Here is an 11,379-nt window from a genome sequence, read left to right on the forward strand (position 1 = left end):
AGAGACTCAGGATGAATCGGTACAGACAGCTCGCTCTCTCTCTCTCTCTCTCTCTCTCTCTCTCTCTGTTTTATGAGACAGGGTTTCTCTGTGTAGCCCTGGCTGTCCTGGAACTCACTCTGTAGACCAGGCTGGCCTTGAACTCAGAAATCCGCCTGCCTCTGCCTCCCGAGTGCTGGGATTAAAGGCGTGCGCCGCCATGCCCGGCTCGAAATCTCTCGATACAAAAGGGTTATTGTACTTACGTCTACAAACTGCCGAGATGCTACTTTTCTATTCCCTTTCTAGTTTAGTCTCAGTTCTAGGCCCCACCTGTGCCTGCATCTACATTCTTTTGCTCCCACCAAACCTATAAGAAGACCTGTTGCAGCAAATCGTGTTAGTTTTAATGGAATTCTTCACTCTCCCTGGTGAGAGGATTCTGCCAGACTCTGGGGGGGAGGGGCTCGTTTCCCTCCCTATGCCCTTTATCTTTCCTCTACTGTGTACTCACTCAGCTTCGAGTCTGCCCACAGCACACACCCGCCTTCCTCTTATTACTTCTCAATTCCAGCATGGCTTCACAGCAGCTCTGTTAGTTTCTGCAGCCCCGAAATCTATCTAGGGACTTAGTGGTTTAAACTAACAGTTGGCACTCTTGTTGCCCTATTGCTGGCTGGACACTGTACCTTGCATTGGCTGCTGAGCTCATCTGAAGGTTTAGCTCAGCTGGGCTTGTAGATTGGCTGAGCCATTACTCTGTATGGTGTTGTTGAAACTTAATGACTGATCTAGTATCACTGCTTACGTGGTCTGTGTGTCTCATACACAGCAACAGGGTTCCAAGAATGTGACCCCAAGAGCCACAGGAAAGCCTCAAGGCTTCTGATGATCCAGTGTTAAAATTCACAGGATTACTTCCTGCCATATTCTGCAGCCCAAGAAAACCACTCAGATCAGCCCAGATTTAAGGGGAAAGACATCAGAACCCACTTCTCACTGTGCTAAAGGAATGTGGCTATACACAGTCTGCCACAAAAGGGGGAGGACAGTAAGATGAGCAGGGATTATACCAGGCAACTCAGTCTGTGAATCATTTCAGAATGAGTTAAGGTAACAAACAAACAAACAAACGAACAAGCAAAAAAGGGTAAATTAAATCAGTGATAGGCTGGTGGCCTAGGTAGCCATGGACCAGAAGGATTCTGTCTTCATCTTTGAAGGCTCATGTCAGTACACGAGGGCAGGAAGCAATTAGCTCTTTAAGTGGTATCACAGATGCCTACTAATTTATAAGTTCATCCATCCATCCATCCATCCATCCATCCATCCATCCATCCATCTAAATATTGGCTCTCGTACCCACTGCTCGTCTAGCTATACATGGGTTAATTTGACAGATATTTATTGGGGTTCTAGAGCTAAGGTCTCTGGACCACTAAATTTATATTCTAATAAGAGAATGTTTCCCTTTCCCATGCAGGGTTATGAAGAAATCAAAATGGTGAAAGGGTGACTAGTGGAGTAGGGTGGGATGTCCGTCATTCTTTCAAGATAGACAGTGATGGCTGGAGAATGACTAGCATTTATCCATGGGAGAACCTTCCAGACAGAGATGGATGTGGGTTCGTAAGCTGCTCAAGGAGCAGAAAAGAAGGTGAGAGTGGCTGAAGCCCTGGGGCCAGGGAGGGATTATGAGGAGAGAGCTGATGGGAACAGTGGCAAATACAGAGAGTGAAGGGACTCTGTCTACCTGGGGACAGCTGGTCCTCACAGTCAGTTGACAGCCTAGTTGAGTCTTTAGAGAGAAAAAATGTTCTTAGGTTAATAAATATATAGTGAGATAAGAAAACACGACATGGGGTGAGCCACAAATTCTGAAATAAATCTTAGGTGGCAGCCCCGATCTTGAGGGAGATGAGTTTATTTTATAGCTTCATGAGGCACTGATGTGAGAATGTTGAAATGCTAACCAAAATCACTGTATTCTCCAGTAAGAGTTTTGTGTGATGATTTTATTGTTCTGGTCTCAGAACTCTATTCCTGTGTTTTCGTCTTGATTTGGCAGAGACATCTCTACTGCAGAAGCCAGAGTGGCTCTGTGAGCTAATGGGGTTTGCAGCCACCTGACCTGGATACCAGGCACAAGCTTGCCCATCATTGGTCACAGCACAGGGCTGTGTTGGAAGTGCCTTGGGGACTGGAAGTCTCGGCCAAAGGCTTTAGGGACATAAGCTCTGGAAAACTCGAGTTCTCTCATTTTTACTTCATTTTTGTCTGTACATGCTTTCTCAAAACACAGTCCAGTTCCTTTCTATCTCCGTGTGTGCTGTTTGGAGTTGAGCGTGGAACTACCCTACTGTGACTCAGTCTCCTCTGTGCCTGAGCTCACACACACACACACACACACACACACACACACACACACACACACACGTTCTTATTATTTACGCTCTGCTTGGTTTCCTCTTTTCTCTTGGCCTGACTTAAAGATGTTTGTCTGTTTTTCAAAAATAACCAACTGTTTATTCGACTTTCCCCATGAAGTAATTTCCTCCTATATTATTTGAATGTGTGTATTTATATTTTTCTTACTGATTTTGGATAGCTTTATTATTTTGATATAACCTTTATGTTGCGTGCTTAATTTGTTTACTTCATTATTTTTCACTTCGAAGAGGCATTTCCATAAATTTTCCTCTGTGTGCCACACTGAATGAGCTCCAGAAGTTTCTGGATGGAGCGAGCGCCTTGATCACCATTCAGTGTTAGCTTTGTTTCCATGCTTAGCCAGGTTTATTTGGATGCTCGAGCAGAACACTGTTGCCCTTCCTTCATCACTAACTTTGGGCTTCGTTACATTGTGTAGAGAGAGCATTCTGAGGAGTCTCAGTCTTTAAAATGGCATGAAGAATTTTTAACGTCTCAAATGTCAATTTCTGGGTGTTCCAAAAACATATGATAGAATTAATGATACCTGTAGAATGTAGTAACACACTGTCATAAGATACACAGCAATGTACTGTCATCTGCAGGGAGTGATTCTCGGGTCCCATGGAGATACCCAAGTGATCAGATGCTGCCCAGATGCAGTGTTTGTATGTAACCTCAACACATCGTCCCGTGTGTTCCAAATCATCTCTACATTGTTTATAATAGCTGAAGGCAATGCAGATGTCTAATCAGTTAGACACCGGGGAGGGAAGAGGTAAGCATGCAGTCTAATTTTTATGTCGGGTCAGAAGTCTATAGATTTCAGTTGGTGACATGTGACAAAGTGTTCTCTCCCTACTTTTCATCTTTTCCGTTTACTCACTGCATAGCGACAGGACTAAAGTAGAGATCTTTAATTAGGACTGAAGTTATCGAAGGCCAAATCTGGGGAAGACCTGTAATTCCAGCTACCCAGGAAGCAGGGGCAGGAAGAACACAATTTCAAGGTCTGTTTGCACCACAGAGTCAGTTCAAGGCCAGCTTGGGTAACTGAGCCAGACCCCGCCTCAAAACAGCAAAAGTGAAAAACGGGCCATGAATGTGGTTCAGTGGTGTAGCACTGACCTGCTGCCTACACCTCTATTCGTGTGCACACACATGCACACACATACACACAAATGTATGCACACATGCACATATGCATGCACACATATGCACACACTCAAAGACACACACAAATGAATGCACACATGTACATATGCATTCACACATTCACATATGCATGCACACATATTTAACAGTTGGCAGAGTTTAGCTCTTCTCATCATGCAGCAACACAGCAACATCCCCTCTCATATAAATGCAGAATGTCCACTCCATGTTAGTATAAAGCCAGTGCTGTCCATTCAGCCTGGCATTTTCGCTGGCAGCAGCTGACTGACTTGTAAGGCTGTGGTCAGAAGAATCCTGCAGGAGAGCTGTAAGATAGGTCACTGGGAATGGAGAAGGTGTTCATGTCTGGGGCAAATGACAGAGGCAGGGAGGTGCAGGGCTCACTTGAGGAACAACCTCACAAGACAAGATCCTGAATGAAGGTTGTGGGGGTGAGGCTAAGCAGCCAGATGGATCTGGCTTTTTTAAAAAAAGGTTTTTACTGGTCTTAAAGCAGTTGGGTTGTGATTAACAGGCAGTGGGACCCACAAGGAGCTTCTGGGACAGCCACAGCAGGTCTGCATTTCTGCTCTGTGTGGGATGCAGAGGGGAGCTCCAGACCTGGACCAGGATTCCAAGGAGGACAGATATGACTACTTGGGACCAATATGGGAGTGTCTCTTAGGTGTCAGAACAGTACTGGAGTGGTACTTCTCAAACAAGTGGCTTGACAATTGGATCCACTGGTCATGAGGGGCCTCAACGCCAAAGCAGGACATGGTGGAGTCTTAGGATTGGTACAGGCTGAAAAAGCATAGCAGGAGAAGATGGGTTCTCACCTGGAGAAGTTTGGCTGGAAGCATCAGAAGGAGCCCATTCATGCCCCCACTATGCTCATGGATAGGGGCAAGCAGGCATGGCAGGACCTGTGATTAGAGATGCGGTTTGGGGCAGTGACTAAGTGCTGCTAGGCCCATCCTGTCTCTGCAGCCAATACAGGACCAGCATGATGGCCAGGGCTGTCTAGGGCCATAGAGAGAGCTGAGGTCAGAGGATGGAGGGAGAGAGGCACATTTACAAGGAAAGATACTAAGCTTAGATGGGAACAAGGAACCTCATCAGAGATGCTCAGTAGACAGTGGGAGCATCCAGTTACATTTTGCAAATGAGACTCTGGGGAACAGCCTCTAGTTACTGAATGAAAGGTGGTTTAGGTAATGATAGCAACCCGAGATGACTCAGTTCAAGCAAAGAGAGCAAGCCAAGGAAGAACCCTGCCAAGGTCAAGGTGAGTGCAGTAGAAAGATCCCTCCAGCCCAAAGCCTTTGTCTTTACATGATGTTCTCATGCCTATGTAATGAGGATTCCTGCAGTTTATTGAAGTGTTTCAGAGGGAATTCTGGCTGGCTCAGTGGATGGGGTGCCTCTTGTAGTCTTTTCTCAGTTGCTTGACACAATTAGACCATTCACCCCGTTCCAGGGCTCTGTGTTTCCTCTTTTCTGGATTAGGCCTGTTTGCTGGGGAAACAATCTGCTTCTCAGGCCTTAATTATGTATACATTGATCTATGACTTTATTTCTCTAACTATTTTCCCACAGTCAACTGTTTTTACTACCTGGGGCTGAAGCAATGCACAGGATGCCAAAGCACAAGTGAATTCATTGAGAACAAAGAACATGTCTATTATTCTAGTGGAGGAAGAAGGGGAGAGAGGGAGGAGGGAGAGGAAGGACCCACAGCTTTAGCCAGAAGGACACGTGGCGTCGGCAGCTACCTGACTTCATATTTATTTTTCTGCCAGCTCCATTGCTCTTATGCTTTTTATTAAATCTTTTTATTAAATGATAGGTCTCTTTAGCACATTGAAAAGGAAAGAGCAGATCTCTTCTCTCTGAGTCCATGAATCAGACAAACATAGGTGGATGCCAGGTCTGGCATGGCCTTAGTGGGGACAGATTGACATGGTTCCTGTCCCTGGGACAGGGCCAGTGGACATGGGTCTTCAAGCTGCCTTGGGTATAAGCTTTGTTTGTATAATAATGTACATATTTTGCATTCTTCCTTTAAGGAATGCCCTCCCAGTTAATGTCAATGACTCCATGATAATCAGACAACACAAGTCCAGGAGGTGAAGGTGTGGCTAATGTCTTAGCAAAATGGTTAACACTGGGACCTTTAGGACAGCCCTTAAGGCTGTGGAAAAGAACTCTAAAAATCATGAGTTCAAAAATATATAATTTCTCAACTATGCAAAATATAAGGTTTCAATATGAATTATGAGGGGGTTCACAAATCTAAAGGAACAAAGGCTACTGCATTAATGAACCAGCTGGTCAGAAAGATACAAAGACAGGCAAATACAAAGGCAGACAAGTCCTGACTTCAAGGTTAGCCTGGGACACAAAGGGTGTAGGTCAGGTCAGGTGTGGTAGAAATGGTAATTTCAGAACAGGGTCCCTCCCAGCTAGCTTAGCATCTGTGCTTAACCAAGGCAGGCATATCTCTGAATTCCTTTGCAATGTTAAAAAAAAAATGTGTGCTTGCTGTCTCTTAAGAAATAAGGGGTTGGGGCCACAAGATGCTGATTCTTAGGATAATCAAAAGAAAACCTGGAGTAAATGGCTGGATTGATATGTAAAATAAAAGACTGGGCTTATGACCTACAGGAGATGAGCTGTTCAGAGAAAAGTTTTTAGACTAGCAAGAGAGAACTGCTTGAAGAACTGTCTCAAGCAGAACATAAATAGAGAGCTGTTTGGAACTCTCCAGAGAAAGCAAATCTCTAGAGAAAGCAGATCAGAAAGAGAGAAAGTAGAACAGAGAGAAAAGCAAGCTAGAAAGCCACGCTGTCTCCAGCAGAGCTGGACTCCAGCTCAGACTCATGCTTTGACTTCGAGTCACTTGCTTTTGCTGCTCCCAGACACCCCTTCTCTCAGAACCCCTCTGCAAGCTGAGGCTGGTCCTTGGCAGGTGGGTAAGAGTTCGGGCGCCTGTGGGAATGGTTTTTATAACGTCAAGCTTGGTCCCAGGAGACTAAGAACACTCTGCGTGGTAAGCAACTCATTTAAATTTTGATGCATTTAATTAAGGTAACTTCCTTATTCAGCTCCAGATGTAGAGATGAGATTCAATTTTTTTGTGTGTCTAAAAGGACATGTTCTTTCACACAGGAATGCCACTGGAACGGAATGTGAATATATATCAGCAACTTGATGAAATCCCCATCTCCCAGGGTAGGGACAGAGTCAAGCCCCTTCTTGCTTCTGGGGATTTTTCTTCTGCTGAAGTACGGCTGTTAGGTGATAGAGACCTGCATCACACATGAGAAGTTGCAGGAGGAGAGAAAGGTGGGGCAGGAACAAGTGGAGGAGACATCACTGGGTGATGTTCCATTGCAAGGTTCCTATCAATGAACGAGGACTTTGATCACCTATGAAGACCAGGGCTAGTTAACTGATAAGTGCTAAGAGACCACTTGGTACCTCCTTGCTGGTCTGTGGTGGTTTGTTTATGTGTCCACTTGGGCTGAGGATGCCCAGATAACAGGGAAAACATTTTTGGGGCACCTGTGAGACTTTCCAGAAGAGACTAGACTCAAATGAATAAAGAAGGTTAGACCATCACCAGCCAACGTTGTTCAAGACTTGAATAGAATAGAAAGGTCAGGGAAGGGCCAGCTCTTTGGATAGCTGTCATATTTATCTCCTCTCACCCTCTTATGTCAACATGTCTAGTTCACAGGCTTTCAGACTGACCTGGACTCCACTGACGCTCAAGCCTTCAGACTTGAACTGAGTCACTCTGTCAGCTTTCCCGAGCCTCTGGCTTGCAGACGGCAGGTCTTGGGACTCACAGTCTCTGTAACCTTACATGCCCATTCCCATGATAAATCTCTGTCCATGTAGTTATATATATACATTTTATTAGCATGTTTCTCTGGAGAACCCTGACTATGAAAGCAGCAATAGCCTCACCACGTGAACCCTAAAAGTCCTACCAGAGTCCTGCCATGAAAGAGACCTGGGTCATGTTGAATGTGTGTGAATTCTCTCCACAGATTTCTTGTTAGGAAGCAGCTTAGTTAGTCTCTGCTTGACTATATCCCGGAAAAAAGAAATGCTCACTCCTAAAGGTGAGCCTACTCCACTGCTGCCTCTTGAAAATGACTTCTTACACCGTGTTTGCCAATTTCTCTTCTATGGGTATTTCTAGCTTTGGGGCTCTTTCATTCTAGTGTCTCATAAAATAACATAAAAGATGTGAGATGTCCCTTACTAGAGATCTTCTCTTAGCTTCTGTGGATCAAAAGCATCTCTGTTCTCAGGAGGAGACTAGGAGAAAATTGGAAACACAGTTCCTTGGGGACCACATCTTTTTCATCAGTGTTTGTAGAGGTGAGTGGCATGTGTGGTCTTGAAGATGCTTCTGCAAAGCCAGTAACCGGTACCTGTGCTACTTCCTGTGGTTATTTCTTGTCTCAGTGTCACCTGGGCACCCTTCTTATTTCATTAGTGACAACTGAGTCCCAAGTCTCTGCTTCCTGCTCTCCATCTGGTGACCCCTACAAGACAAGAGTGAGAGCCCTCTCCTGGCTGGCCATGCTCTGCCCGTGTCTGTGCAGTATCTGTTGAGGCCTCTATCTACCTTGATCCTTGACCTGATGGCAGGTAAGCTATTTGACCCTAGGACACGAGTACAAGTCATCTATCTATCTATCTATCTATCTATCTATCTATCTATCTATGATCTATCTATCTATGATCTATAGAAGATCATTTCACCTGGCTGAGGGAACCAGGAAGTAGTTTCAGCTTTTTCTAAACTTACCCAACTTGAGAGCTAACACAGAGAAGAAAGGACTTGCAAGATTACCTTGGTGAGTGACAGAGAAGCAGCGCTAACTGGCTTGGAATTGAGAACCAAAGCAATGCGGTACATTACCTGTGGTCCAAACTGAGTCTCTGTGGCCGTGGACATTTTTGCACAGGCATGTGACTTACTGAACAGTGTGCATCACTCTTCATTAGTATATCAAGGGATATGCTCAGGCTTCCTTGGGGAAACCACCCCTCTAAGTGTCACACAGTCTACTACGGACTAGCTGGGGCTGCCCAAGCTAGCCTGGATCCTGTGTTCTGAGTAGGTGGAGCTACACATGACTAAAGCCACACGTTATAAAAAGCTATTAGCACGATTTGGAAATCATAAATATGGATGACAAATCTTGGACTGTTGGATGCTACTGTAACAGAATACTAGAGACTGAATAATTTATAAAAGAACAGATTTAGAATCTAGGAAGACCAAGGTTGAGGGCTCATTGCAGGAAAGAGCCTTTTTGTTGCATAATTCTATGGTGGAAAGCAGGACAGGGCAGACTCTGTGTGTGTGTGTGTGTGTGTGTGTGTCCTTTCCTGAAGATCCTGTTTCTGAGAGGAGTCCTATCTGGTAAACAGAGGCTGCTGACCTAATCCCTTCCTAAGGGTTCTACTTAACCCCTGATTTACTGGGGGGCACAGTCAATCCATAGCACTAGGACAGGTCTGGCAAGCTGGTCTGGGGATCTGCAGGAGCTGGTGTCACAGTTGAAATTGGAATGGATAACAACAGGGTGGCCAGCACAACCTGAGCCACACAAGCAGAGGGACAGAGTGTGCTCATGAGGGGACAGTGTCAGAGCCCATGTTCCTCACTGGGGCCTTACCCTACTGTGTAAAGAGGGTAGCATCCTTAAGTGTTGATGCCAAGACAGCTCAACACGAAAGAGTTTATCCTAGAATCCAATACCAGTCACCATGACTTATGATCACAGAATCAGCTTATCCCAAAGACCATGCTCCAACATGGGAACACTTTCATGAATATTTTTATAGTAACAGAGCGGAATATTTAAATAGTAATAGTAACAGAAAGTAATAAACCAAGGCCCTATATAAGTACACTGGTGGGAACATTAAGCAAGCAGGTTGCAGAAAACTGGGAAAATCACTGACCACAGTCATTGAAGCTTTAATCAGTCATTCAGTCTTGTGGATTGTTTAACACAGGTGTGGCCCCACCTACAGACACGTCAGGTAACACGACCAAGGTGAATATTCAGAAAGATAGCTGAACTTAAATTTAAGATCATACAGCATACACACGCATCACACAGAAAATGAAATATTAAACCCCTGTTGTAGAAGTAAATATTAGAGTATAAAACAGGCATGAGGAGTTACAGATACCACTGGAAGGAGCTGACTGGGTAGAAGCTTTGGGAATGGGTAGCCTCTGCCCAGCTTCATAGAGACCAGTCTAGCCTATGGCCCGTGATGGGCCCGGCCCAAGGTACAGACACCGGTGTGATCTGGAGAGTGTGTGAACAAGTTAGCCCTGTCCTTCCCCTCTCAGGACCTTCAACAGAAATGAGTGGAAAGGATTCCAGATCTCAAGCTGGTGCCAGCATGCCAGTGTGAAATAACAGCTGTTCAGAGCCAGGGCTCTATGGCCAGCAGAGCCAGGTGCCAGCTGGGGGACAGAGGGTAGCAACCCCTTAGTGTGGCCACAGCAGATTAGAGAAGGAGCCTGGAAGTACCATGGTGGAGACGTTAGATGAAATGGGTTAATGTAGCAGAAAGTTCTGGTTAAAATCCTGGCTCTCGGTAAGTACTTTATATATAAATTCCTAATATATATAGTATCTGTTTGTTTGTGTCTTTGGCTAGACTGTACAGAAGATGACTTAAGACCAGGCAGCAAATTTGAGGTGGAGCCATGGTTATCACAACGGGCTGCCCGGACCACAAAGCTGATTTATTTCAATCATAACAGCAGCAAATTCCTGTTATTGTAATGAATCACAGCGGGTAAGCACACAGATGCAGGGGATGGGATCACAGGGCTGGCTGACTTTGCAGCTAGGGTAACTCAAAGCAGACTTGCAGTATCCTAATGATGCGATTTCTGTGGCAACCAAACCTGCAGCCCGCTCGCACCAAACAGGCCGTAATGAAATCCAGTATTTTTTATGGAATATTTTCCCTAAACGATAAGGATTGCATATGGTTCTTTTCCCATTGTGCAGCCGTTCAGTCCAAAGCAAACATTTGAGAGATTTTTAACTGAGGTTGGCAAGCTCAAACTTGTTTCAGCTTAAGAATGTCCAGGCCATCTGCTGCAAACTCCCCAATAGAAAACACACTGAGCCCGGACTGCTCAAACTAATTTAATCATGAGATACCATTTCCTGGATTCGAAGAGGGAACATTTCTATTTGCCCACTAGGGCTTTTTTGGGGGGGGGGGGAAAGGACTATATATTTGCAGTATGGTATGTTAGTCACTTGGAATTTCAAAGAAAAAAATAGAGTAGGGGTTCTGGAAAACCATCGTTGAAGAGGTCATCGCTTCAATTCTTTGCAGATGATTTTAATAGAAGAGTTGTCAGTACAACGTTACAACACTTGTGACAAGAATTGAGAGACAGGGCCATCATTTTGTAGGAGGCTAATTGATTTGTGCTGCTTGTACTTTGTTTTTGGATACATTTAACAATTAAGTACTTTTCTTCCCTTTTTTTTATGATTTTTATATTTTTACGTGCATTGGTGTTTTGCCTGCACGCATGTCACCAGATTCCCTGGAAGAGGAGTTACAGATGGTTGTGAGTTGCGATGTGGGTGTTGGAAGTTGAACCTGGATCCTCTGGAAGAACAGCCAGGAAGGACTCTTAACTTCTGAGCCCTCTCTCCAGCCCCAAGGAAGCACTTTTCTGTACCGTGATAGTAGATCTCTGAATTTGGCCATGAGATGGTAGAGAGTTGGATTCCAAAT

Source organism: Mus caroli, unplaced genomic scaffold, assembly GCF_978045245.1.
Source record: "Mus caroli unplaced genomic scaffold, Mus_caroli_1 scaffold_7, whole genome shotgun sequence".
Classification (NCBI taxonomy): Eukaryota; Metazoa; Chordata; class Mammalia; order Rodentia; family Muridae; genus Mus; species Mus caroli.